We start from the raw sequence: 27,820 nt of genomic DNA on the forward strand, positions 1-27,820 counted from the left end.
GTACTTGCTGCACAAGTCCTGCATCGTACTATGTGATAATGGAGTTACAAAACAATCCGTTTCAGTTTCTTTAAGCTGACGTTTGTCAGACCTAGGGTTTCCTAGCTTTATTATTTTCTTTTAAGAAACTCAGGGACAAACCCTAGTTCTTTTTTTTCGGTTACAATTTACTAACCCTTTATTCAGGGAATGTGGACAAGTATTTAACGTATAGACGTTTCTTGGAATTTTAATTCATTCCCAATGAATATTTTGCAGCATTTTAATTTGGTTAGCTTTAGAAGGTAATTTTGAGATTACTTCCGTATGATTTGTTATCTACGTGTCAATTGACTTTCCAATCTTATACTTCATCAATTTGAGGTTAGGTTAAATTCGACTAATCTTCCCTTTCCTTTGCGAACAAACTCATGCTAAATAAGCAATCTTTCCCTTGCTAAGTTATGCAGTTAGCAATGATAACTTCCTAGAGTTTAAGGATCGCAAGAATCCTTTCATGATTTGCACTTTCCATGATGATTTGTTGTAAAAAGGAATAGGGGTTAATAGTGCAAGATGCAGTTTTATACCTTCTAGGCTTAACCAAAGTATACTACTTTAGTGGGTAAATAATCTTGCTCATAATTCGTTTCAATGCATAATGCTATTTGAAAAAAAACCATGTTTATACTTTATTTATTTTTCATGTTCCATTAAACTAAATTCCTTCGTCGTGAATAACTAGGACAAAATAAATCTTATCCCTAACAATTCATCTTGCATGATTGAATTACAACAGATATAAAATTAAGAGGAAAAACCTGGGTTTGGGGTGAGATATCCACAAGGATACTGGGAGATGACCCTCCCGCAGCTACTCCTTGGACTTTCTTAGGAGGCATCATAGTTGTAGTCCTTCGAACATGGAAATATCTTTACACTCCTTTTCAGAATTCCACCGTCGCTCCCTTGCACATCAATACTCTTCTTCTCTTTTTCAAGTAGGGGAGAAACCAAGTCCCAAGGGTATTTTGGAAAGGCAAGGAACCGTTAAGGGTTTAACCACGAGGAGGGGTAATAAGACCTTTAAGGCCTTAATTCATTTGGGAGGGAAAGGCTTACAAAGCCCAAGGAAAAGGCCCTATAGGGTTTTACACACGGGGGGAAAGTAATAAGCCCAAACGAAAGGGCTTAAGGGTTAAATACGGGGGAAGAAAGGTTTACATTACGGGGGTTCCAACACCTATGGGATGAGGGGGCTTAAAACACGGGGGGAAAAGGGTGTGTGTGTGTGGTTCAAAAAGGCATAAGAAGGAGCCTTGGGAGATTTTTGGATATAGGAGTGAAGGGCATAGGAAGGGGGGTCTTGGAGGGATTTTAGGACACGGGGGATGGGTGTGTGGAAGAAAAAAAAACTTAGGTGTTTTAAAACCCACGGGAAAAGGTGAAGGGCAACACAAGGGCACGAAGGGAACACAAGGGGGATGAAAAGGGCCTTATGAGGATTTAAAAACCCGGGTTGGGGGGGGGGGGGGGGGGGATGGTGTGTTAAAAGGGGACGCGAGGAGGGGTGAAAGGGGGCTTAATTAGCCCCCCCTTAAGAAGCTTCTATGCTTCACGTGGCAGGGGGCGTTTCAACGCCGCGTCGGCGGACATGCAGGCAGTGCTGCAAATCGGGTTTTGTGGCTGTAGGCGGCGGTACTCTCAGCGATACGCCTCTTCCTCCTCACTTCAGCTCCTCCTCCTCGAGTCTAAGTAGCGTCGTCCTCCTTCCTTCCTTTCCCTCCCCCTTGGTTGGGGGGGGGGGGGGGGGGGGTTTATAAGGAGAGGGAAGGAATTCCTCCCTCCCCTCGTGTTGCCCTGCATGGTACTTCCCCCTGCAAGCTCCCACCGAGGAGCTTCTGACTCCTTTCTATTCCCCTCCCCTTCTAGCACAACAGTCGGCTGGGGAGGGGAATAATAAAAAAAATTGCATTATCCTCAAAAAAATGCTACCTCATTATCCCTATTACTTAAAAGGGGGTTCATATGTGAATTTCAATTTTTGATATATTAGAAATAGAGTGAACAGCATAACCCTTCCTTAAGAGAAGGTCAAGCCTTTTTCTTGAGACAATTGCTCGTGCTCTTGTCAAAAATAGTATGGTAGGTAACCCAAATCCTCCAAAATAGCACCCAGCACTTATGATAATTGGTTTCTTAAAAAAAATTGGCGTTGACTTTTCCTATTGATCGTAGTCGGAAGTGCTTCTCCTAGCCATAAAAGTGTTTTTGCCATACAAAAATAGCCTCCTTCTTTATTTGGCAAAGGCTTATAATAGCCTTTTCTTTTCTAGCATATGCAAAAGCTACAAGATTTTTGATAACTCCTTTTGGTAAGAAACCATTAAGCTTTAAAACCATATAGGTCATCAACAATAAGGCCTCCTAATTTCCTAGCCTTCTAATGGCTAGTGCTAGTGTGCAACACATTCAAGAACTTTGAGAAGTGAAGTACACAGACAACTCACTATTCCTACATGTTTTAATATTTTCTCCTCTTCTACTCAAGGTACTGTTTCCTTCACCTTGAACTCGACCCAACACATAATGTAGTCGAAGGTTTCATATGAAAGACAATATCCGGCATGACATCCACCCCCTCCAAATTGGCATATCCTTTGGATGTGCCACATGTGCAACCACTTGGATTAAACATCTAGATAACCACCTTCTCTCTACACATGAGAAAAAGTAGCAATACACCTAGATCGTAGATCAGAATCACAATCCATTGCACAACTCTAGAACCACACCAAGCACCCCCTCCAAGATCATAAGTCCATGGGTAGCTCTCATACACTCAAGGCTTTTGAACCTCCATATACATGCTCAAAATAAACCCATCAATGAATACATAACAACGTGTCTACTCTTTTAGAATCTAGTGCATGGGAAGTTGCTTATGTTGACAATTGTGCTCCACATCAAACATAAATTGTGCCTCACTTGCATTCAACCCACTCTGAGCAACATTAAAAACATCGAATAGTGCCAAACCATAAAACATCTCTACATTTCTTGACAAAGCATCAAACAAAGCATTCGAAACATTCTCCACCTATGGAGTATCACATCCATATGCTAGAGTTATATACTCAAACTCATGAATCTTCACACAAATTGCAACTGTCCTACAAATCATGTGCATCAAGCACATCACCAATCTCCCTCGGAGTTCCTCCATCAAGTAAAACATGAGCTTCATAAGCCTCTTCATATGCACTATGAGAATCTACATATGTAATGGGTGACTCCTCCACTACATGCTCTTCAAAGGTATTCGTGGTATGACTAGTCAACACATCAATAGTCTCCACTACATCAAGTAGTCCATGAGCCTCATAGGCTTCCTCATAAGCACTCAAAAAATATGTATATACATGGTCCATCCCATCCGCATTTGGATCCTCTAACATATCATCTGCATGGGTACTCACAACATTTACCACATCTAAAATGCCCTTCTGTCAGTCTGCTTGCTTCTTCCTCTTCCCACCTCCTTTGTTCTTTCTCTTCTTATTTCTCCCATTGATGCTAATGATCTTTTGTATGTTCCATCCATCATGAATAATTTGTAATTATTAGTTGGCCAAATGGTTGAAAAGATCCTGTAGGTGTACGGTGTCGTACTGCTGCGCATCCGAGGTGTGAAATCCACCAAAAAAAGTTGTGTGTGTGACATTTGCTACTTTAAACATACTTAGTTGTTGTGTTTGCATTCTTATTCTGCGTGCTAGCATAGTGGAGAGAGGTTTGGAAGTGAATATATTTGTGGGAAGCATAATGGTGGATATGTTTGTGAAGAATGGCAAGAGATCAGGGGCCTTGTGATGAGCCCCACTTGAAGGTGGACGAGACAGGTTTTGATTTCAAAATCATGGTGTTAGGAAGTGGCACATATAGAGCTAAAGGAGAACTTGGTGCTCTTTTATCTGCTAGGATTGTTGAACATAATGCCTATATAATGTTTGATGCTTTGATGACTGAGAAAGGTGAGGGAGTCAAAATGGCAGACTACTTTTTACCCACAAATGGGTCTACCTCTATCACTGGTCTGTCTCCTGTGTGCTTGAGGCATCTTACTCAATTTATAGAGTCCTTGCTGTGCTGCTGACTTGACACTGAATAACTATCTCATGGAGCTTTGGTGTGGTGTATCTGGGACTTTATATTTTGCAGTTCGTGTTGAGAGAACTAGGTCCACTGTTTTAACAGAGAGTTAATCAAGCATATATGAAACAATGAGCCTGTTTGGAGAGACTCTTCTTCACATGAAGCAAGAGTTGAGGCAAAGTCTGAATTTCTGGAAGCTTATTGCTATTTAAAAGGGACATGGGAATGCATTTCTGATGCAAGTCCAGGAGGCTGTGCAGAAAAACTGCATGTGTGCCAGATAATCTCTTGTTTCAAAATTGGCTACTCTGGCAGTAACTGTGATTATTTGAATTCATTTTGTGGTTTGGAGTTATTGGAATTTGGAAATTCTGACGTTCTGTTGTGCAGTTATATATAGAACTGTCTGGCCTAGGGAAAGGAAACAAAACAAAGCCACGGATGGCTATTTTCAAAAGGAGGCTTTTTGGTGGGGGGGCGGGGGGAAAAAGCGGCATCAAAGGGCGGATGAAGATCGTAGCTTCAGCAGGTCTTGGACAACGTGCTGGAGATCAGCGACGAAGGGGGCAGAGAGGTAGCCGAGAAGCTCTGCAGAGCAGAAATACGACTTCTTTTTCATATGGAAGGACGTTTCGGCGCTGGAGGACGTTTCGGTGATTGATCATCTTCTCGGACAGTGCCTGGAGCGATGGCAAATACGGCAGAAGATAACAACGAAACGGCATTCCAGAAGTTGACAAAGATGTAGATGAAGATGAAGACGTGCAGCAAAGAAGACTACCGAAGGCAATGATTGCAACGGGGGGATATCAGAGGCGACAAAGAAGAAAGAGCTACGCGGATGCTGCTATGGGAGAGGAGATTGGATGACGCGGACGGTGCTGTGGAAAAGGAGGTGGGAGGACGAGGATGCTACTGCGAAGAGAGGTTGAGACGAAGAAGAGCTGACAGAGTTGAAGTTGGAGGAGGACTATTGAAGCATCGACGAACGTACCAAACGAAATGCCAACCTGCAGTCGAAGAGGGGTGAAGTAGTTTTGCAGAAGATGAGGACTAGTGTTGACAAGAAGAAGATCAACCGTCAGACAGGTAATTGAATTTCGTGTGGTACCGGGACTTGCTTTTGTATCAGGAAAGAGGCGTGGCAGGAGGATAAATCAAAGGTTCTGATTCAATCGATGGAGGTTCCACTCAGAATGTATAACTTCCAGTGGCAACGTTTGTTGAGTTCATGAGAGAGAGAACTGTACTGGTCTGAACATCTCTCCGTATTGATCTGAAGATTACTGAACCTCAAGAGCTTGTGAGGAGGAGCACATTTTTTATTGCGGTGTCTTCACTTGGAATAGTTTGTGCTCTATGTTGTAAAGGAGTTTGAGCCGTTGATGCAAAGGCCTTACACAGTTGTATATTTCCACTCTGCGGCAACATTGCAAATGCAGCCTGATCTAGGCTGAATGAAGTGACTTCAACAACTATTGGGCCATAAACATAGAAAGAATTTGCATGCAATTTATGTTCTCCATCCTACAGTGGGTTTGAAGGCCACAGTTCTGGGATTACAGCTGTTCGTAGAGCCACAGGTTTAGAGAAAGGTGGTTTATGTGGAAAGACTCCTTTAGTTGTTCAAGTATGTGTCCAAGGAGCAGCTTACAATCCTAGACTTTGTTGTCCAGCATGATCTTGAGGTGAATGGTAAAAAGGCATTGTTATGGACCCCAAAACGAGATACATCACTAACAGGCCTTTTGCAAACTCACACTAGCATTCCATTAATTTTTGTCCTTGCCTTTCTGTACCCAGCAACAAGGGAGATGACGATCGTGTTCAGAAGATAAAACAAAAACTTGTGTTGTGACCTGGGCATTCAAGATCAAATGGACTTGCACATAAATGTGTCCTACATAGAGCTAGTGGAACTATTGGGAGGAGCAAAAGCTGGTTTGCATGCTGATGTTGCATGAGCTCTGTTTTAAGCTCTTTTGGAGTGGAAGAGCTTGAGTTGCTTTTTCAGAAAATTCAAAATGTTGTTGTTGCCAAATAAGAGGAAGGAACTGATTTTCAAATGCAAAAAAGAGAACCTCATAAGAGCTTTCGTCTTTGTCTGATTACATGCATCGGCTTCAAGCAACACTTGACAATATTCACCAGTGGAAAGAGGTTGTTAACTCTTGGAAAGATATTGTTACTTGGCATCATTTTCTCATCTTGCTCATTTGCTTGATTGATCTTCTATCCTGAAGTTATTCAAAGTCCTCTGTGGTCACGACTTTACTTTCGAAATCCTTCGACATCTTTGGTGAACCCGACGTGAAAGCGTCGCATAAATTTCAGGATGGGAGATACTTCAGCATTAGTTTCAGCCTCTTCTATGATTTCTTCTTTGTTCTCAACTTCAGCTCCATCATTGACTGCTGCTTCAAGTACTTCAACGGATGATTTAAAGCAAATTTTGCAGAATATGTCTATGTATATGCAGCTTCAAAATCAGTAGACACAATTGTATACGCAGCAGCAGCAGCAATTGCATCAACAACAGTTGTCTCAACAAAGGCAACTATATTCGGAGCAGGAGAATGCAATCAGTGCGACTAAGGCGATTGAAGCAGTTGAGAATGAGAAGAAGCTATTTGATGGCCGTAATGTTTCAGCTTACTTGAAGACATATGAGATCAAGATAGGATTTTTTGGAGTATCAGCTGGACTTATAAGTATTTCCTTCGTCTTGTCACACTCGCCTTGAGGGCAAAAGTGACAGATCTTTTTATTCAAAATTCCCATTGGCAAGATTTTAAGAAGGCCCTGAAAGAAGAGTATTTCTTTGAGGACTTTGGGATGGCTACAGGGTGGTCATTTTGAGAGTGGGTCTACATGCCAAACAAAGGTCTAGCTGCTTCAAAGTTGATATGAGAATTTGAAGAGAGGTATAGTCAGCTTGATGCCATTGAACAAAGAGCATTGGATGTTGAGAAAGTTGAACTTTTCTTGCAAGCTGCAGATCCTGCTCTTCAGGAAGAATTAGGAGAGCTCCTTGAGGATCACACGAAGCCTATGGGTCTTAAAACGGATTGGCAAGATGTCCAGGATGCAGTCTCGACTTTGACCAAGAGGAGAATATGGAAGACCCGTCTACAGAATGGATCTATGACACCGACCCCGTCTTCTGCTCCTATGCCTGTATCTATCCCTATTATTTCTTCTCTTTCTCAGTCAGTTTCTTGGCCTATGCCAGTGCCTATTGTTTCTACTCTTTCCATTCCTCTAGTTCCAAGATCGATGCTGGCTCCTTCTGCTCCAAAATCATCCACTCCGTTGGTGTCTTCCTCTCTTGATGATATAATCAAAGGCATAACGGATTTGACACTGGAGTCAGTTAAAGCAGAATTGGTGGAAAAATTGAAAGAGCAGTTTGCTTCGACTGTGCCGACTACTGCACCTAGGAGTGCTCCTAGTGCATCTAGTAGAGATTGAAGATGTATTTGGTGTGATAGTACGGACCATCAGCATTGTAGGGATTGTGAATCTTTTCAGGATACAAGGAGGAAGAATTTGGTATTTTAGGGACAAGATGATAAGATCTGGTTGACTGAAACAAGAGCTCCGCTTGCTACTAATTTTGGGAAAGGCGGAATGAAGAAATTAGTGGATGACATGGTTGCGCGTACTTTTTATGTGGCAGCTAGATCAGAGAATCAGTCAGCATTATGAACTTATGCTATGGAGACGGCAAACAAGGGAAAAATTCAGCGGATTATTTTGACTAGTGCAAGTTCTAGCATTAGATCTGAGACAGGTTGGGATTTGCCTGACAGGTACACTATTTATGCTTACTTGGCTAAGTCTCACGGAGCAGATGTACTTGTTGAGGAGAAGCGTAAGAGGGATGAAAAAAATCCAAATGCAGCTAAAAAGACTAGAGGGGGTGAGTTTGTTACTCCACCTACTGCAAGACCGTCTTTGAGACCAGGGCCAGAATGATAGATGGAAGATGCTCAAAAGAAAGAAAAGAGACAAGAGCCTAGAGAGAGAAAGCAGCCAGGTTTCAGATTGATGTCTGATATTGAGATATCTACGAACATGAAGAAAATCTTTAATGACAAAATACTTGGTAGTGAGGTGACTTTTACTATTTCTGAGATTTTAGGTATCTCGAAAAGAGAGTTTCAAGATCAGTTCCAAGAGGTCGTGAAGAGGAAAAGACATGCATTGCCTACTACTGATACACATGGAGTTTTGATTGGGAAGTTGGATGAGGATGAGGATGAGGTTATGGTTGAGAATGCTTCTGTTTTTCCACAGATAGAGAAGAGGGTTCAGTCTATGCATTATGCTGAAACTAATAAGTTTGTCTTGATACTGCAGAGTCACTTTTCGCGGAGTCATTGGCTAGGGCAACTAGAGAAATGATGGTAAAAATTGGAGAGAAATAGGTGCTTTATGTTGCTTTGGTGGATCTGTTGAGATATCGAGCTCCACTCGTGATACGCCAGGGTGACCGTTGTGTATTTATGCCACCGACTTGTCAGTTGCAGACGCGGTTGGTACACCGCCCATGAATAATAGCTACATGATAGCTATCCTTATCTACTTTAGTTCATGGCTCAGTTAATATGCCACCTTAGTTAAGTTTGGTTTGAGACCCATATACAGGGTTCTTCTATTTCTTTGTACTTGAGTTCTTTTGGCTTATACAACTAAGAAGAAGAAAATTGTTTTGAGCCTCCACCTCTGTGTGTATTCCCCCATTGTGCAAGCAAGAAAGCTACAAGTGAGACTCCTTCCTTCTCTCCTAAAATCTTGACATGGTATCAGAGCCCTGTTCGTGGTAAGGAGCTCAAGAAAGCAAGCCAAGCTCGCAGTATTCTGGTAAGAGAAGTAGTGTTGCTTTCATTTTCTATTTTGGGAGCAGATCTTTGCAGGTAGTACAGCCGGAAAGTGCAGGAGTGCGTTGTCTCAGGTTGAGACGCCTTTCGCGGTGAAACAAGAGGGTAGTATATGCTACGGGTAAGGGCTTTAGTCCTTGGCGACCTTGTTTTTTTGATTTGAGGCCATTTCGGGGCCTGTTTTGGAGGCGGAAGTTTTTTGCACGCACTCAGGAAAAAGCCATGTTTTATGCTGTGCGACCACTGTTCTACAGGTCGGTGAACAGTTACCACAGAAATTGCATCGTATGCTTGTGTGCAGAGACATTGGGAGTTACAGAATCATCCTTGGTTCCTGTTTATGCAAAATCGTCACTAGGAAGTGACTGTGTGGTCAAATATCACTTTCGCCAGTTTTGCAGATTTTCCCTTGTGAGGGCGAAGCTGTGTTTTTTGCAGTGACAGAATTTTTTGCAGTGTTCTGTAATGGCGTCTGATTCTCTCTCATAGATTGTCACTGAAAAGCTTGACAAGAACAATTTCCAAGCATGGAAGTTTAGAATGACGATTTTTTTTATGGGAAAAGGATATTGGAAATTTGTTGTAGGAAATGAAGAAGAACCAGTTCTTCTTGATGTTCCCAATCAACAGCAAATGCAGGCATTTAAAGCATGGCATGAGAGAGCCAAGAAAGTTATGTACTGGCTGTCTATCAGCATTTCAGACTCTGATTGTGCATATTCAAGATGCAAGTACGCCAAAGGAGGCATGGGATACTTTGTAAAAAATGTAAAGCACAAATACGCAAGCCAGGAAAATGTAGCTCAAGCAAGAGTTGCACAATGTGTAAAGAGAAAGTATGAGCATCAATGACTACCACATGAAGGTGAAGAAGATTGCAGATGCACTTGTTTTTATTGGGTCACCAGTGGAAGATGATGATTTAGTCTCAGTGACCTTGAATGGTCTAGGAAAGGACTATACACAGTTTCGAACATCCATTTCCGTTCGTGAAATATTTTCTGATTTTGAGGAGTTGATTGCTCTTCTAATTTCTGAGGAGCAGAGAAATGATGGTGCATCTTCTTCAGGAGGAACTTCAAAAGTAGCTGTCTTCTACTCAAATGCTGGAAGAGATAGAGGTAGAGGTAGAGGAGGCCGATATGGAGGCCGTGGTAGAAATCAGAATATGCAGCAAACTCAAGAAAATCAGTCCTATGGAGGAGGACGTGGTAACTCTAGAGGCACATTAGGGCAAAAAACGCTTCAAAAATGGCCCTTGTAAGAAAGTGATTAAGTTGTTAATTAGTTGAGGTTTAGGAAGAATAAAACCTCTAAATTTGGTTGTCCAGATGTGATTAATGAGAGAATATTTGGTTCATTGAAGAGGTCGGCCATTAATTGCCCTCATCTTTTAATCTAGGTTAGGGGTCACCTTTTCGGCCGTTTATTGTCTTGGAACTCGAGAGATTTTGTATTTTCGAGATTTTCGTACGAACTTCGCATTTGTTTGCTCCTGCGTTTTCTTTCTATACACTATTCTCTTTTACCATTCCTTTTGTTGCACTTGCTTCCTATCACTGTGAGATTCTTACTCGGTTCATTTGCTAGAATGTCTAGCAATATTACTTCAAATAACACAGGCGCAAGCACACGTAAATACAAGCTATCTATTCAGCTAGATCCGACTTACACATCTTGGAGAAGTATACATAATCGAGTATTGATAGATGAGATTGAAGCCAACAGGTTGCGAACACAAGGAATGAAGCATATAGATTTGTGGGTGGATGGAAGTATCTATCCCAGGGATCCTTCTACAGGTAAACCACCTCCTTTTTTGAATGTCCATGACTATATAAGATATGCTGGAGAAGGTTACAATGGAATGCTTGGCTACTGTATGAGGTTATACTCTGCATCTTACACATATATAGCTCAAGTGCACGAAATGAAAAAAGCACTAGAAACTACACAAACAAATATTTTAGAGTTGACAAGTCAGATTGATATTTTGAAAAATGTTAACAATTCATTGCAGGATAAGCTAACACGCTTGAGAGAAACTCCAGTAGGATTTAGAGAGAGGAAGAGACCATTAAAAAATATAACCAGCTTGTGTGAGAGAGCAAAGAAAAGGAGACTAAATCTTACAAAGAAATATGTCTCTAACATACTAGGCATAAATATCCGAGAGAATGAGGAAAGAATCAAACTTTTGAAGGAAATCATGAATAAGAAAGACATTTTGAGGATTCTTAAGTCACCAGAAAATGTGGATTTGAGAGGTCCCAACTCTGAGAGAGTTAGTGAAGGATTTAAAAGGCACAGTGAAAGCAAATGAAATCGTAGAGACATGTAATTCTATGGGTATAAGTCGAAAAGGTTATCGTGCTATCTCTGGATTATGGTTTAAAAATCTTAAACGCAATAGGGTAACTATATTTGGATTGCCCCGAGCCCTTGCAGTTTCGACTGCAAGAATTTCCATGAATCGCAAAATTCCACATGTTTTTGGAGATTACATTCACATCGAAAGGTCTATGTTCTATGAAAAACAAAAAAAACAGGCAAATTTTGATTACAATGAGTTTAACAATATATGGGTTGATCTAAAAAAGGTACAAATTGCAATGGTTCACATGTATAAAATCACAGTAGAAGAAAGTTATGGTGTTCTAAAGTTTGCCTTGAAGTTGGATGAAGCACATATTCAAAAGGGAGAGAAGATGGAAAGAATTAGCATTTGCCTCATGAACATGGCATTGGACCATGGCAATGGCGAGGGCAAAGCTCCATTGCATAAGATTTAATCCGAGATGGAGATTTGGTGGATTAGTGCAGCCCAGGTACCAATTAAAAATCATCAAATGTTGAAATGGTTGTTCAACTATACAGGTATTCCAAATATCATTAAGTCTCAAAGTGAAGGCGAAATGTTGGTAGTTGATGGGGTTGGTAAATTTAATGTGGAATGGCATATGAGTGTTGATTTGAAAACTATCAAATGTATGCTTGGAATATGTAATGGTGCAAATGTAAAATATCCTTGCATTTATTGCATGGAAAGTATTGGATCCAAAGATTGGAGTAGTTTGCGACCAGTAAAAAAAGCCCCAAATAGAGACTCTATAGATTTGAGTAAATTTAAAAACATAGAAGACATCTGGGATCCCATTCTTTCCGTCTCTCTTAAGAATGTTCATATTTGTACTTTGCATGCAGAGATTAGAATAATTGATAAGCTTCTCAGGTTGCATCTTGACTACGCATATTCCATTAAGCCATTATCTTTATCAGATGAGTGTATTGATAAATGCGAGGCATTGCTATCGAAAATGGGATTTCATGGGGGCCAAGTTCACTTGAGAAAGGATCCAATAATTTCAGGAAAAACAAGAGATATCTTGGCCGATGTCTCTATGGGAGGCTCAAAAGCTAAACGATTCTTAGGAAACCATTCAGGAAGGCAGGTGAATGCGGCTTGGGAGTGTTGGAGAGAGCTATGTGAGATCACAACAAATGTTGCAAGCACGCCGAGGCTTGCGTTTCTTAGAATGGAGGTTTGGATACACCTTGATGTTTTTCTGAAACTCCTCAGGCAACATAAGACAACATATACATATGCGGAAGAGTTCAAAAGATAATCACAAAGCTTGTTCAGGCGATAAAAGAGACATGGGGAGAAAAAGATATCACTTTTTATCTGGTAAAGTAATAATTATTTAATATGGTCTTATTTTGATAGGTTTTTCAATTGGTATAAAATTTGTGTTACTTTGTATTGCAGCATATTCTTCATATTCATGGACCTTTCTTTGTGGAGGAGCATGGCCCCTTAGCAACTTATAGCAACCAAGGCATGGAAAAATCCCACTATCAAGCACGCACAAGTTGTTTTCGAATCACAAGGCATGGGGAAGGAGTTACAAAAAGCAATGCTTTGGAGGAGCTATTCAACTGGTTTTTTCGACGACAACTTCAAAGAATGCAAATAAAAGACGGCAATGACACATGAGCAATCGCACTTTTATATATAAGAAAGAATATATACAAAGCTAGTTTTCCAAAACTCTCACATTCTCTTCCTCCTCAGGAATCTTTCCTCTATAACGTAGAAATTTTTTTCTCTTGTAGTCAGCTATAGATTTTACATCAGTTCGGTCTGCAACTAAGGCGTAGGATGAAAATGCCAAAAAGTATCTTGCTCTAGAAGCAGAGTAACCTGGACCGTAGCCAAAAATCCTAATTGCTGCAGTCTTTTCCAAAAACATTACTTTGTGGGCATTATATTGTAATCCTGAGAAACCTAGAAGCCTTGTAAGAGCTTTAATACAAAGTATGGACCATGCTGCATCCTCTGAGAAACTACTATGAAGTACAAAAAAGGAATCAGGGTCAATCCTAGCCAAGTAGTGGCCGAGTGCAATGTCTTTGGTGGTGTTACTAGCAGCTCTCGATCCTTTGCCACACCCCAAGAAGTTATCTGTATCAACAATCTCCAACTGCAAATAAAACTCACACTGAATAAGCATGAAATATAAACCTACCAATGTGTAAAAGTAAATTCAAAATTATCTTACCACTTGATTTTCATTGTACTCCAATTTAAATGGATTCCATAAATTAATTGATGATGTTGTCTCATTGGTGTTAGTCAATTCTTTAACATATTCGGACTCCTCTCTTCCAAAATTGGAAATCCCGAGTTCGCTTTGAATGGGATTGAAGTCCTCATCAGTAATACTCAACTCTTTCTCAGCTTCTTTGGCCTTTTCAAAACAAAGAGAGAGGGCCTCACCAGCATCAATAAACTTATCATCTAGAGTTTCTTTATCAAGTTTCAGAATCTCTTCCTTTGATTCATTTTCTGTGTCAATTATCCCATTTGCAACATCAGAAGCCTCTGCAATAATTACAAGACAATAATCTTCCCTGAGATTAAAAAGTTTTTGAATATCTGACAGTAAAATGTACTCCTTGTCCTTGAAAGGTATACATGGTAGGGAAGTAACAATATGGTGAGAACTCTCATCAGGTTGAGGGTTTGTATCTCCTTGGCTCTCCTCAATGATAGTCTCAGCTTTGAAGTGAGCAACATCCAAATTCTCAGCAATAGAAGCCTCAAAATCTGTATCGACAACCTCCTTTGTTTCCTTTTCATCTACCAGATAATCTAACATGCAAAAGCTAGCAGACTTTGCTCCTTCCAACTGTTGCTCCTCAGCTTTCACAGGGTATTTGACAAGGGTGAAAACAATAAAAGCAGCAGATTTTCTCATCATCTTGCAGTTTTTGGAATGAGTGCAGCAAAATATGTCTCTTGAATAAAACCTCTCCAGAGAGTGGGCCCTGCACTTTCTAGTAAATACTGACTTTTCATTTCCTGTTGACCCAATGGGAACATGGACATATTCAATTGTGCCAACTTTAACAGAAGGACCTGCAAGATTTTCAAACTCCAAAAAGTCCTTCACAATATATTTTTCACAAGATTTCAGAACTTTGTCAAGTTTCCAATCAGGATTAAATACATTTTTCACAACTCCATAGAATGAGAGATCCATTCCATTCTGAAGCATAAAATCAAGTAGCCTCTCTGATGGAGTGATATCCGTGAGCTTTGATACTCCTTGACCTCTCACTACTGATGTTCGCTTCCCTGGAGATGTACTTGGCTTTCTTACACTGGTGGCAGAGGATGGAGAGGAAAAAGAATGCACAGGCTCATCAGATGTTGATGCCCTTGAGCCTTTTGAAAGCCTTCTTATTTTACCAGTTCTTGGAGAAACCTTGGATCCTAGGAATTCTATGGGTTCAGACATGTTTACAACTTCTGCCGATACGACGCGATAAGAGAGAAACGATTTAGACAGATAGGCCCCCTCGCGCTGTATCGGTGATTCCAGTAAGAAGTGCTAGAGCCACAACGACGGTGGTCACACGAGCTTGGGCAGAATGAGCTTGAGAGGAGTGTTGAAAGAAGACTTTGCAGAACCTCCAAAACGAAGCGAAGAGAGGAAAGCGAAGAAGGCAAACAGTCGCTCTCGCGCCGTATCAGCAATACAAACAGAGGTCCCGAAAAATCGAAAAAAGCCATACAGATAAGGAACACACCCTTATGTAGGCGATGAATTATGCCACCTGGCAGTATCCGTTGGTCTCATACACGTGGCAGTAGCCGTTGGTCAACACGTGGTCGATAACCACGTGGCAAACAAGTGGACCGGTCGTTACTTGACACGTAGCATACGAATCATAAATGCAGATACGTGGCACAATCAACGTCGGACACGTGTCCGACACGTGTCATGATTGACTTGGGTATATAAGTGGTAATTTTTTCGACGTATACACTTTTCATTTCTCGAGCTCTTCCCGCCTTGCTTGCCGATACGGTGCGATACAAGACTTGCGTCTTCTCCGTTTCTTATCTCTCGCGTTGTATCGGTTGTGTTTCGGCTGAGTCCTTTATTCGCTAGTAAAAAGAGGTGTGCCGATACGGAGCGAGGGCGTCCGAACGCTGTTCTCGTTTCCTCCATATCGCGCCGTATCAGCACTTTGGTCTCACCAATATGGAACATGTATAACATTCCGCTTTTGTCAGTGCCAATACGAAGCGAGGGCATCCATACGCTATCTTCGTTTGCTCCCTATCGCGCCGTATCAGCATTTAGGTCTCATCCTTGTGTCATTGCCAATACGGAGCGAGGGCGTCCATACGCAGTCTTGGTTTCCTCCATATCGCGCCGTATCGGCATTCTGGTCTCCAATATGGAGCGAGGGCGCTGTTCCATTCTGCTTATTTTGTTCATATCGCGCCGTATCGAAATTGCTCATTTCGTCCCTTTTCGCGCCAATTAGCTTATTTGATTTACAGATTTTTACTATTTCAGTTATTATCCTTCTGGTTGTTATTTTTGCTTTTCTGGATGGTAAGGACAAAGCAAACTGCAAGAAGAGTGTATCTGGATGGGAAGGACAGTGGGGGTAGAAGAAAGTTAAAATTTGATGAATCTGAGGAGGAGCCCTCTTCGAAGTTTACTGAAGCTGGTCCATGACAGGATCCAGAGCATTTTATAACAGAAATCCCCCCTACACCAGGTGTTGGCCTTACATCTTCTATAAATGTTTCTTCTCCTGAAGTTGAGGAAGCGAAGGGTGAGGCTTGCCCTGTGAAAGATTCATTCCCTACAATGGTACCTGAGCCCACATCTGCTGAAGCCACTGAACACCCCAAGCCACAAAAGAGAAAGAGGAAGTCCAGGTTCTTCTATATGCAGAGATGTTTCAGTGAGATCAGGAAAGCCCAGAGAGCTACACAGCATGTCATTCCAAAAGCTGCTTTTATAAAGGTCGTTAAAGAGATCTCTGATAGATTGTCTCAAGTGGTAACTGTCTTTGGTCTAAATAAGAAGTGGCAACTCTCAGCCATTCTTGCCCTGCAAGAGGCCGCAAAAGATTTTGTTATTGATTTCATGAACGGCGCTTACATTGCTGCCGCCCATGCTCATAGGATCACCCTTATGAATAAAGATTTCAGCATCATCAACAGAGTCATGTATAGATTTGACAAAGTGCTGAGGCCCTTGCCTTCCAATGATCAAAAAGCCTTTGAAATCCTTAACGTTCCCCTAAAATTGTCCAAGAAAGAGAAAAAGCTAAATGTTGAGAATGTTACTCACCTTTACCCTACAAGGGGTGCCACCCAGCAGAAGGGTTTCTTGAGTGAAAAAAATCAGGAGGTATTTGAAATTGAAGACGATGTTTACAAGAGGAAAGCCGCATTACTTGCTCCCATCAACAGCGAGAGGATGGGCAAAGTGTATTGACAGATTCTTGTGAATGTTTCTGCGGAACCTGAGGAGGAATATCTTAGTATATCTCCCGAGGACAAGCCCATGTTGGAAAAAAGGGATGTCCAACTATCTGACTCCGTGGTTTTTTGTTGCATAAGGTAAGGTTTATATGTTTTTTTTGTGTAAGTTAAGTCTTATAGGTTCAATTATATTTTGGATGAAATTTGTATTGAATAGCTTTTGCTATTGTCTGCAGGGCATTGGTCTCCTCTCTCACTCTCGATATCCGAAGAACCATATACATTGTTGATCCACTTCTCTCTGTGGAACTTTTTGCAAAATCTGGTTCTAATATTTCTCCATTTTTTTGTAGCTTCGATAGTGTGACAAATTACCACATCTTTTTCCCTTATGTAGAAATGTATTTTTCTTTTTCTGTAGAGAAAATTTTATATTCATTTGCTTTCACCCTTCTACTCACCTCTTTTATGAATTTTCAGAGGGCATTGGAGTCTCATCTACATTAATTGTCTTTCAAGGGAAATTATCTTTATGTTCTCTCAGTGGTGTTCACGGTCAAGCACGAATGTATGTTGAAAGAAAATTACTTACTTTGATTTTATTTATAAAGAATATTTTGAACTTACAAAGCTTCATTTTGCAGTGCTGATAGACTCGTTTTTATATTTTTGGATACAACATACGAGGATCTTGCTGATCCTCAAAGGCCTTATACTTTTCTTCTACAAGAAGTTCCATTGCAAAGCGATGCGCATTCTTGTGGATGGAGAGTTATCTCAAACATTTGCAGAACAGTGGATTCAAAGTTGTTACAAATAGAAGGAGTGAATGTAAGTTAATTTCATTTGATGTTTGTGTAACTCTTATCATGATTTCTTTTCACTAACTTATAACATTTATTCTTACAGTGTAGAGACTATCTTGAATCATATGTTTGGTGGATAAGGGAGAGATGCATCGAGCTGATTCTGGACAAGGCAATCACATCGTATGATCCTGACTCCCCTCTTCCTCCCAAAACTTTAATGGCCAAGGGCACAAGCAAGGGAAAGGTTAAGGGAAAGGGTAAGGACAATGGCAATGCTAAAGGCAAGGGCAAGGGCAAATGCAATGGGACCATTGCTACAGAGTCTAAGAAAAAAGGAATGCCAATGCTCTCTCCTCTTAAATTTGATCCATCCCCTCTTAAGCCCCAAGAAAAGAGACTACCTGTAAAGGTGAAATTTTTTCAACAATCAAAGAAAGGCTCTGTGAGAAAAAATATCTTTAAAGAAATCGATAAAGAATGAAAATAGCAAACATAAGCATACATGAGCCTTATTATTTTGGCTTTGTACATTTTTATGCAATTTTTGTACCTCATTGTGTAATGAAAATTTTCACTTGTAAATCAAATGTAATGTACATTTTATTTATACACATTCGAAAGGTAACTTGCTTCATGATAGCTTATGAAGTTCCCATTAAAAAATATCTTAAGGACAGTCTATTAAGATAAATTCCTGCCAAGTTTTCATTCTCAAGGCTCAAAACTCACAATTGTGGGAGACAAACAACTCGTACAAAAGAAAGAGTGCTCGGCTCTTTTACCAATTGTTACACCATTCACTTTGAACTTATATCTAGGGGATGTATTGTCTAGCAATTCCAAGGTATCCCTCACATCTTTCAAACTCCAATTGGAAGTAACATTCACCTTTTTTACTTCTTCATGCGGAAAAACGTGCACCACAAGTTTATATGGCGTGTAATCTGTATCGGAATCCAAGGGAACCCAAATACCCAATCTTAGTTTGTATCTCCTGTAATCAAAGCCCAAAGCAAGAGTTTGGCAAGGGATACTGTAAGCCAAAGCCAAGGATTGAGGGCATGCACTGCACCTCAAGATATCACCTTTATGATCGCACTCTCTAGATTTCCAATGTGTCCCTATAGTGGTATCCAAATCCTCTTCCGAAAAGTTTCTACTTAGCTAGGATACCTTCGTTCTTTGTAAATTTGCTGTTTTGAAGCAAGCCACGAAGATATGGAGGGGTACAAACCATGATAAACGTATTCTTCTTGAGATCCTTCCAGCTGTCATGGACTTTTTAATATCTTGAGATATTTTGAATTTGAAACTCTGCACTGTTACCTTGTCAGGAATCTCCCAGTTTAGAGATGAAAGACTTGGCAATGGCAAATCTTCGATATGCCCATACCTATCCGCTTTAGAGGGAACCACATACTGTGCATAATATATAAAAACCTTGCATTCACTATAAAAAGACACAGTTTAATTGGCATAAATAATGTCTGCCAATACCTTATGAATGGCATGGAAAGTCCCACTTAGGCTTTCCACAGGTTGCCATTCAATACTTGTTGACGGAAAGATATCTACAATGAGGAACCGTTTGTTAGAACTTGAATAAATGGAAAAGAATTATATACGTTATTCAACTTATAACTTACAATGTGTTTGTTGGGGAACACGTTCGTTTGGAGGCAAGTGCATATCCTTGGCCATGTAAACATGTTGCACCTTGACAAACCAGCCTTCGGGCATAATTTTGAAGGCAATGATACGCCCCTTCTAGTGATGTTTTATATCTTCTCGTTTTCTTCTTTTCACCTTATGAGAGCCCTTGCAAGATGGCAGCATGGTAACCCAATCGTTTACAGCAAAGGTTTTGGGCTCAAAATTTCCATCTAATCCCTGGCTATAGACTGTGCAAGAGTGTATTAAACGAGAAGGGTGCCTAGATGAAGCCATGAAAAGAATGAAAGTGCAGAGAAAGAAGCTCAAAGAGGGGTGAATAAACTAAAAAGTAGCACCAAGAACCCAAATGAGTATGTATTGGGCGCCAAAAACAATATTGAAAGATCTCCCGACTTTCAAAAAACTCATTATTAATTTCATCACATCTCTGTCATGTATTTTGTCAGATTTGTAAGTAAATAACGTCTTTGGGACTCCAAAACATGTCAGACTTTAGGGGTTTTGGCTAAAAAAGAAGAGAGAATCAAGAAATGGACTCCACTATCTCTAAAAAAGAGGAGACAAGAATACCATATTCTTGCACACGTGGCGAACTCTCTTTGGTCCTTTCCTTAATCCCGTGATTAACAAAAGTGCATTTTTTGAAGCGTTTTTGGCCATAATGGGGGGAGCCAAAGAGGTCGTGGTGGATGGCAAAGAGGCCAAAATGCAAACAGCAATGTTGAATGCTACTACTGTGGTAAAATGGGTAATATGGCTAAAGACTGCTATAAAAAGCAAAATGACATCATGAATGGAAAATTGCAACAAGGGAATTATGCATCTTCTAGTAGACACGGTGATGACAGAAATGAGCATTTGTTCATGGTGCAGCACATGAATAATTCTGTGACAAGTGCAGAAGAAAGCAACGATGTGTGGTATGTTGACTCAGGTGCATCAAACCATACGACAGGTCATGCAGAATGGATGGAGGATACAAGGAAAATGGAAAAACCAGGATTTGTGGAAACTGGCGATGATACTGCACATTCTATTGTGCAGATTGGAAAAATTCCTTTGTCTATGCAGGATGGGAAAAAGAAATACATGTCCGATGTATTTCATGTCCCGAATATCACCAAGAATCTGGTTTCTGTTGGTGGTTGAGCAGGGCTTGCAGGTCAGATTTAATCCTCATGGATGCTTTATTGAGGATATGAAAAATAAAGGTCGCTTGATAGCAAAAGGAAAGAAGAAGGCAAAATGTTTACGTTGGATGCAGACATGCCTGAATTGAGTGCAGCAATGTTTGCACATGGGACCGGTGTAATTGCAGATATTGATATCTGGCATAAATGCATTGGTCATGTTAATGTACAGCGACTGAAATCAATGCAGGCCCAAAATATTGTTGCAGGATTGCCCAAATTCAAGGTTGCAGAAATGCATAAGGTATGTGAAGCTTATCAGTTTGGAAAACAGGCAAGGAAACCATTTTCTAGATATGTTCAAGAAAGTGAGAAGCCATTGGAATTAATCCACTTTGATGTATGGACTACTAAAGCTGCATCTCTTGGAGGTTATCATTATTTTGTCACTTTTATTGATGACTATAGCAGAAAAGTTTAGGTGTATTTTATAAAAAAAAAAGTGAAGTTTTTGGGCATTTCAAAACCCTTAAAGCTATGGTTGAAAAAGAAACATGCCTGCAAATAAAATGCCTAAGGTCAGATGGAGGGGGAGAGTACCTCTCAAATGAGTTTGCAAGGTTCCTGCAGGAGCATGGCATAAAGCAGCAATATTCATGCAGTCATACCCCACAACAAAATGGAATTGCAGAAAGGAAAAATAGGCATATTGGAGAGGTATCTCGTGCCATGCTCAATGAAAAAGACTTGCCAGATTTTTATTGGGCTGAAGCAGTTGCTACAACAGTCTACATAATGAATAGGACTCCCACTACAACAATACATGGAATGACTCCAAAGGAGAGGTATACTGGTAGGAAACCAGATATTTCTCATTTTTTGGTTGCATTGCCTATGTACATGTGCCATATGAGTTGAGATCCAAGTTGGATCCAAAAGCTGAGAAATGCATCTTTATTGGTTACTCTTTGCAGCAAAAAGGGTATAGATGCTATAACCCTTCTACTCGTAAGTTTACAGTGAGCAGAGATGTTGTTTTTGATGAGATGAGTAGCTGGTATAAACCAGTAAATGTGATTGATGATATAGATGCACAAAATGGTAATGCTGCACAGAATTCACAGCAACAGTCACAAAATATTAGTGGACCTGGAGTGTCCTCTAGCAGTGGTTCACATTCTTCGCCATGGACAGGCAGATTGAGATCAGGAGAATCTTCTCAAAGTAATGCAGATAGTGGTATGCAGGTATCACGAAAAGGAAAAGAGAAGGTTGAACAGTCCATGTTTGATGTGAATGCAGGTTACTCTTATGTGGATGGTGAATCCAGTGGCTCAGAACAAAGCATTAATGATGAGTTGGGTATTCCTTCTATTGTTACACCTGGAGTAAAGAAGACCAGGGATGATTTGAGAGCACTTGGGAGTGAACCTACTTTGCGCAGGTCTACGAGAGCTAGGTATCCTGTGGATAGGCTGAAATATGATGGATTTACAGCCATTCACTATGCATATATGGTCAAAGTGATACAGGAACCAGAACCCACTTCTTTTGAGCAAGCCATGGGAAAAGAAAAATGGGAGAAAGCCATGGATGAAGAAATGGATGCCTTGGAAGCAAATGCTACATGGGAATTGGTACCTTTGCCTAAAGGTAAAAATGCAATTGGCTGTAAGTGGGTTTATAAGGTGAAGCACAATGCAGATGGTTCTGTGAACAGATACAAGGCAAGATTAGTAGTCAAGGGGTATGCAAAAACATATGGCATTGACTATGAAGAAACATTCATTCCGGTTGCAAGGATGGCAACCGTGAGAGCAGTCATTACTATGGCTGCATCAAAGGGATGGTCTTTACATCAGATGGATGTAAAGAATGCCTTCTTGCATGGTGATTTGCAAGAAGAGGTCTATATGGAGCAGCCACCAGGTTATGTGCATGTTGTTCATCCTGAGTTTGTTTGCAGGTTGAAGAAAGCCTTGTATGGCTTGAAGCAAGCACCTAGAGCATGGTCTGACAAGATAGGACAATATCTTGTCACTATTGGCTTTCAGATTTCCAAGGCAGATTTCTCACTTTATGTGAGAAAAACAGAGAAATGTATTATGCTACTTGTCATTTATGTTGATGATTTGATTATGACAGGTGACAATGATGAAGATATCTTTCATGTGAAAATGCTATTGAAGCAGAAGTTTGAGATGAAGGATTTGGGAGAGCTGCATTATTTCTTGGGCATTGAGGTGATTAGATCACCAAGTGGGATACAACTCTTGCAGAGGCAGTATGGATTGGACATGCTGTCCAAATATGGGATGACAGGCTGTAAGCCTATTTCAGTTCCTTTGGAGCAGAATGTGAAGCTGAGCACAGATGCAGGTAAGCTTCTAGAAGACCCTACTATGTACAGACGCATAGTAGAAAGTTTGATTTATATGACTATTACCAGGCCAGATTTGAGCTATGCTGTTGGATTGGTAAGTCAGTTTATGCAGGCTCCAAGGAAACCACATTTGGATGCAACTAGACACATACTCAGGTTTGTGAAGTCCACATTGCAGTATAGACTATTTTATGAGACTGGGGTTCAGATACAGTTGCATGGATACATTGATGCTGATTGGGCTGGTAGTATTTCTGATAGACGATCTACCAGTGGATATGTGTTCTCTTTTGGGAGTGTTGCAGTCACTTGGAGCAGCAAGAAACAGCCTACAGTTGCCTTGTCGAGCACAGAGGCTGAGTACAGGGGTGCAGCAATGGCTGCATGTGAGGTAGCTTGGTTGCATAAGCTACTTTATGATATGCATCATTCTACAGATGGGCCAGATGTCATTTATTGTGACAACATGAGTAGTATACACTTGGCAAATAACCCAGTCTATCATGCTAGAACAAAGCACATTGAGGTGCATTATCACTATGTGCGAGAGAGGGTTTTACTAGGTCTTATTGATCTAGTTTATGTTAGCACAGAGGATCAAGTAGCTGACATATTCACGAAGGCATTGGGCGCAGAGAAGCTGCGCAAGTTCAGAGACCTGCTTGGTGTGTAGGAATTGGGATTGAGCTCGAAGGGGAGTGTTGAGATATCGAGCTCCACTCGTGATACGCCAGGGTGACCGTTGTGTATTCCCCCATTGTGTGTATTCCCCCATTGTGCAAGCAATAAAGCTACAAGTGAGACTCCTTCCTTCTCTTCCACAATCTTGACAGGATTATGGTTCAAAGATTAATCTCATAGTTCGTGGAGTTTATGAAAGTAACAGATGGCCTATGGATGTAGAGCATGGGTGGCGTATGAGAGCCGCCAACAACACTGCAGGTGATTTGTATGCTGCCTGTCTTAGTGTCAAGGTTTCTATTGGAGATGTAGAGGAGGATTTTCATTTCTTTGTGTAGGATTCATGCTCTTATCCCATAATTCTTGGACAGCCATTCATCACAGAGATGTGCATGGAAACAAAAGTAATGGATGATGGGTTTGCTTATGCACGAATTCGTAGTAAAGATAGTATGAGAGCAGTTCCGTTTATGACTGTGTGTGTGAACCATGTTAGAAACAGGGATACTCTTAGAGATGCACCTTTGCCCACTGTGAGGGATTTGGGTTTTCATTAGGTACCGCTGTTTCACGAGATGATGGTGGTACAGAGCAGAGGAGATTGGAGTTCTCGCCTCTTGGCAGTAGTGTTTTCTCCTCCAATTTTGTTGAAATTTCAGCAAACAGTTCGATGAGTTATCAGAAGACTTCTAAGTTGCTTAGAGTTGCCAGGAAGTACATATGCAGAAAGGAGACAAATTTGAAAAATGTAGGTATTTTAGAGGATGATGAGCATATAGATGGGATGTATGATAGTATGGTTTGTGTAGATACGATGACAGAGATGGAAAATATATTGAAAATTGATATGCAGAGTTGTCACAGTAATGTATTAGTGCAATCCCTAGACATGTTTCATGAAATTGCAGATTTTGTGTCATTGATAGAGTCAGAGGCTGAGGTGACTCAGCAAAAAGTGTTGAGTACTAAATAAATTCAGCAAACAGAGTTTGCAGCTGATTATGATCAGCTTACAGAGACACAGAGGGCTGAAAACTTTCAGCCAACAGAGTTTTCTGCTGAAATATTTGAGCATCCAGAGTTTAGGGCTGTTCCTATGCAGTCCTTAGAGCAGAGGGCTGAGGATATTCAGCCCTGCAGAATTGCTAATTTACAACAAGATTTGAGTAATGCAGAGGATCATAATGAAGCCAGGGTTGACACGAAATACAAGACTGTGGATAAGAAGGTGGATGCTATAGGCAAGATTACAGAATATTTCTCTACCACTTTAGAGGTACGGAGATTCATTGGAGTATGTGTGTTTTATATGATTTGGATACCCCATTTTGCACACATAGTAGATTGTTTATATCAGCTTTTTCGAAAAGGGAAGAAAGTTTTTTGGGATGAGAGCCACACTAGAGCCATGCAGAAATTGAGAAAGTTTTTGGAGATTCTTTGGAAGATGGTGAAAAGATGGTTTGGGCCGTACATAGTCAGACATGTCTTTGGTAATGCAACATACGAGCTAACAGAATTGGATGGGACAGTGCTTAGAGTGCCTCTTGCAAGAAAAAGAATCAAGATTTTCAAGAAAAGAGATGATGAGGATTATGCATTTGAAGAATTTGCAAGAGAAGAGCAACGAGAAGAAACTCCAGTAGAAGAGACTGACGATATGACAGATAATCTTCTTGAAATAAAAGAAATACACAATGAAGAGATTGATCTGTTCGTGGATCTTGATGATAATGATCATGGGTAGTTGGCCCATCCGGAGGATGTGCAAGATTAGAGGCGGTGGATGTTGTACTTGTGCGCATCCGAGGTGTGAAATCCACAAAAAAAAGTTGCATGTGTGACATTTGTTACTTTGTACATACTTAGTTGTTATGTTTGCATTCTTATTCTATGTGCCAGCATATTGGAGAGAGGTTTGGAAGTGAATATATTTGTGGGAAGCATAATGGTGCATATGTTTGTGAAGAATGGCAAGAGATCAGGGGCCTTGTGATGAACCCCACTTGAAGGTGGACGAGATAGGTTTTGATTTAAAAATCATGGTGTTAGGAAGTGACATATATAGAGCTAAAGGAGAACTTGGTGCTCTTTTATCTGCTAGGATTGTTGAACATAATGCCTATATAATGTTTGATGCTTTGATGACTGAGAAAGGTGAGGGAGTCAAAATGGCAGACTACTTTTTACCCACAAATGGGTCTACCTCTATCACTGGTCTGTCTCCTGTGCTTGAGGCATCTTACTCAATTTATAGAGTCCTTGCTGTGCTACTGACTTGACACAAAATAACTATCTCATGGAGCTTTGGTGTGGTGTATCTGGGACTTTATATTTTGCATTTCGTGTTGAGAGAACTAGGCCCACTGTTTTAACAGAGAGTTAATCAAGCATATATGAAACAATGAGCCTGTTTGGAGAGACTCTTCTTCATATGAAGCAAGAGTTGAGGCAAAGTCTGAATTTCTGGAAGCTTATTGCTATTTAAAAGGGACATGGGAATGCATTTCTGATGCAAGTCCAGGAGGCTGTGCAGAAAAACTGCATGTGTGCCAGATAATCTCTTGTTTCAAGATTGGCTACTCTGGCAGTAACTGTGATTATTTGAATTCATTTTGTGGTTTGGAGTTATTGGAAATTCTAACATTCCGTTGTGCAGTTATATATAGAGCTGTCTGGCCTAGGGAAAGGAAAAAAAACAAAGCCACGGATGGCTATTTTCAAAAAGAGGCTTTTTTGGGGGGGAAAAAAAAGCGGCATCAAAGGGTGAATGAAGATTGTAGCTTCAGCAGGTCTTGGACAACGTGCTGGAGATCAGCGACAAAGGGGGGAGAGGGGTAGCCGAGAAGCTCCGCAGAGCAAAAATACGACTTCTTTTTCATATGGAAGGACGTTTCGGCGCTGGAGGACGTTTCGGTGATTGATCATCTTCTCGGACAGTGCTTGGAGCGATGGCAAATATGACAGAAGATAACAACGAAACAACATTCCAGAAGTTGACAAAGATGCAGATGAAGACGAAGATGTGTAGCAAAGAAGACTACCGAAGGCAATGATTGCAACGGGGGGATATCAGAGGCGACAAAGAAGAAAGAGCTACGCGGATGCTGCTATGGGAGAGGAGATTGGATGACGCGGATGGTGCTGTTGAAGAGGAGGTGGGAGGACGAGGATGCTACTGCGAAGAGAGGTTGAGACAAAGAAGAGCTGACAGAGTTGAAGTTGGAGGAGGACTACTGAAGCATCGACGAACGTACCGAGTGAAATGCCAACCTACAGTCGAAGAGGGGTGAAGTAGTTTTGCAGAAGATGAGGACTAGTGTTGACAAGAAGAAGATCAACTGTCAGATAGGTAATTGAATTTCGTGCGGTACCGGGACTTGCTTTTGTATCAGGAAAGAGGCGTTGCAGGAGGATAAATCAAAGGTTCTGATTCAATTGATGGAGGTTCCACTCAGAGTGTATAACTTCCAGTGGCAAGGTTCGTTGAGTTCATGAGAGAGAGAACTGTAGTGGTATGAATATCTCTCCGTATTGATCTGAAGATTACTGAACCTCAAGAGCTTGTGAGGAGGAGCACATTTTTTATTGCGGTGTCTTGGCTTGGAATAGTTTGTGCTCTATGTTGTAAAGGAGTATGAGCCATATGCAAAGGCCTTACACAGTTGTATATTTCCACTCTGCGGGCACCATTGCAAATGCAGCCTGATCTAGGCTGAATGAAGTGACTTCAACAACTATTGGGCCATAAACATAGAAAGAATTTGCATGCAATTTAGGTTCTCCATCCTACAGCAGGTTTGAAGGTCACAGTTCTGGGATTACAGCTGTTTGTAGAGCCACAGGTTTAGAGAAAGGTTGTTTATGTGGAAAGACTCCTTTAGTTGTTCAAGTATGTGTCCAGGGAGTAGCTTACAATCCCAGACTTTGTTTTCCAGCATGATCTTGAGGTGAATGGTAAAAAGGCATTGTTATGGATCCCAAAATGAGATACATCACTAACAAGCCTTTTACAAACTCGCACTAGCATTCCATTAATTTTTGTCCTTGCCTTTCTGTACCTAGCAACAAGGGAGATGACGATCGTGTTCAGAAGATAAAACAAAAACTTGTGTTGTGACTTGGGCATTCAAGATCAAATGGACTTGCACATAAATGTGTCCTACATAGAGCTAGTGGAACTGTTGGGAGGAGCAAAAGCTGGTTTGCATGCTGATGTTGCATGAGCTCTGTTTTAAGCTCTTTTGGAGTGGAAGAGCTTGAGTTGCTTTTTCAGAAAATTCAGAATGTTGTTGTTGCCAAATAAGAGGAAGGAACTAATTTTCAAA

General features: G+C 40.8%; 1 pseudogene; it reads left to right on the forward strand.

Moving 5' to 3' along the window:
* The first annotated feature begins 3,826 nt into the window (after nucleotides 1–3,826).
* LOC148041122 (uncharacterized) overlaps nucleotides 3,827–27,820 on the forward strand; it is a 125,045-nt pseudogene continuing 101,051 nt past the window's right edge.

This window comes from Lygodium microphyllum, chromosome 1, assembly GCF_053477565.2.
Source record: "Lygodium microphyllum isolate KBCC chromosome 1, Lygodium_microphyllum_v1.1.10, whole genome shotgun sequence".
Lineage (NCBI taxonomy): Eukaryota > Viridiplantae > Streptophyta > Polypodiopsida > Schizaeales > Lygodiaceae > Lygodium > Lygodium microphyllum.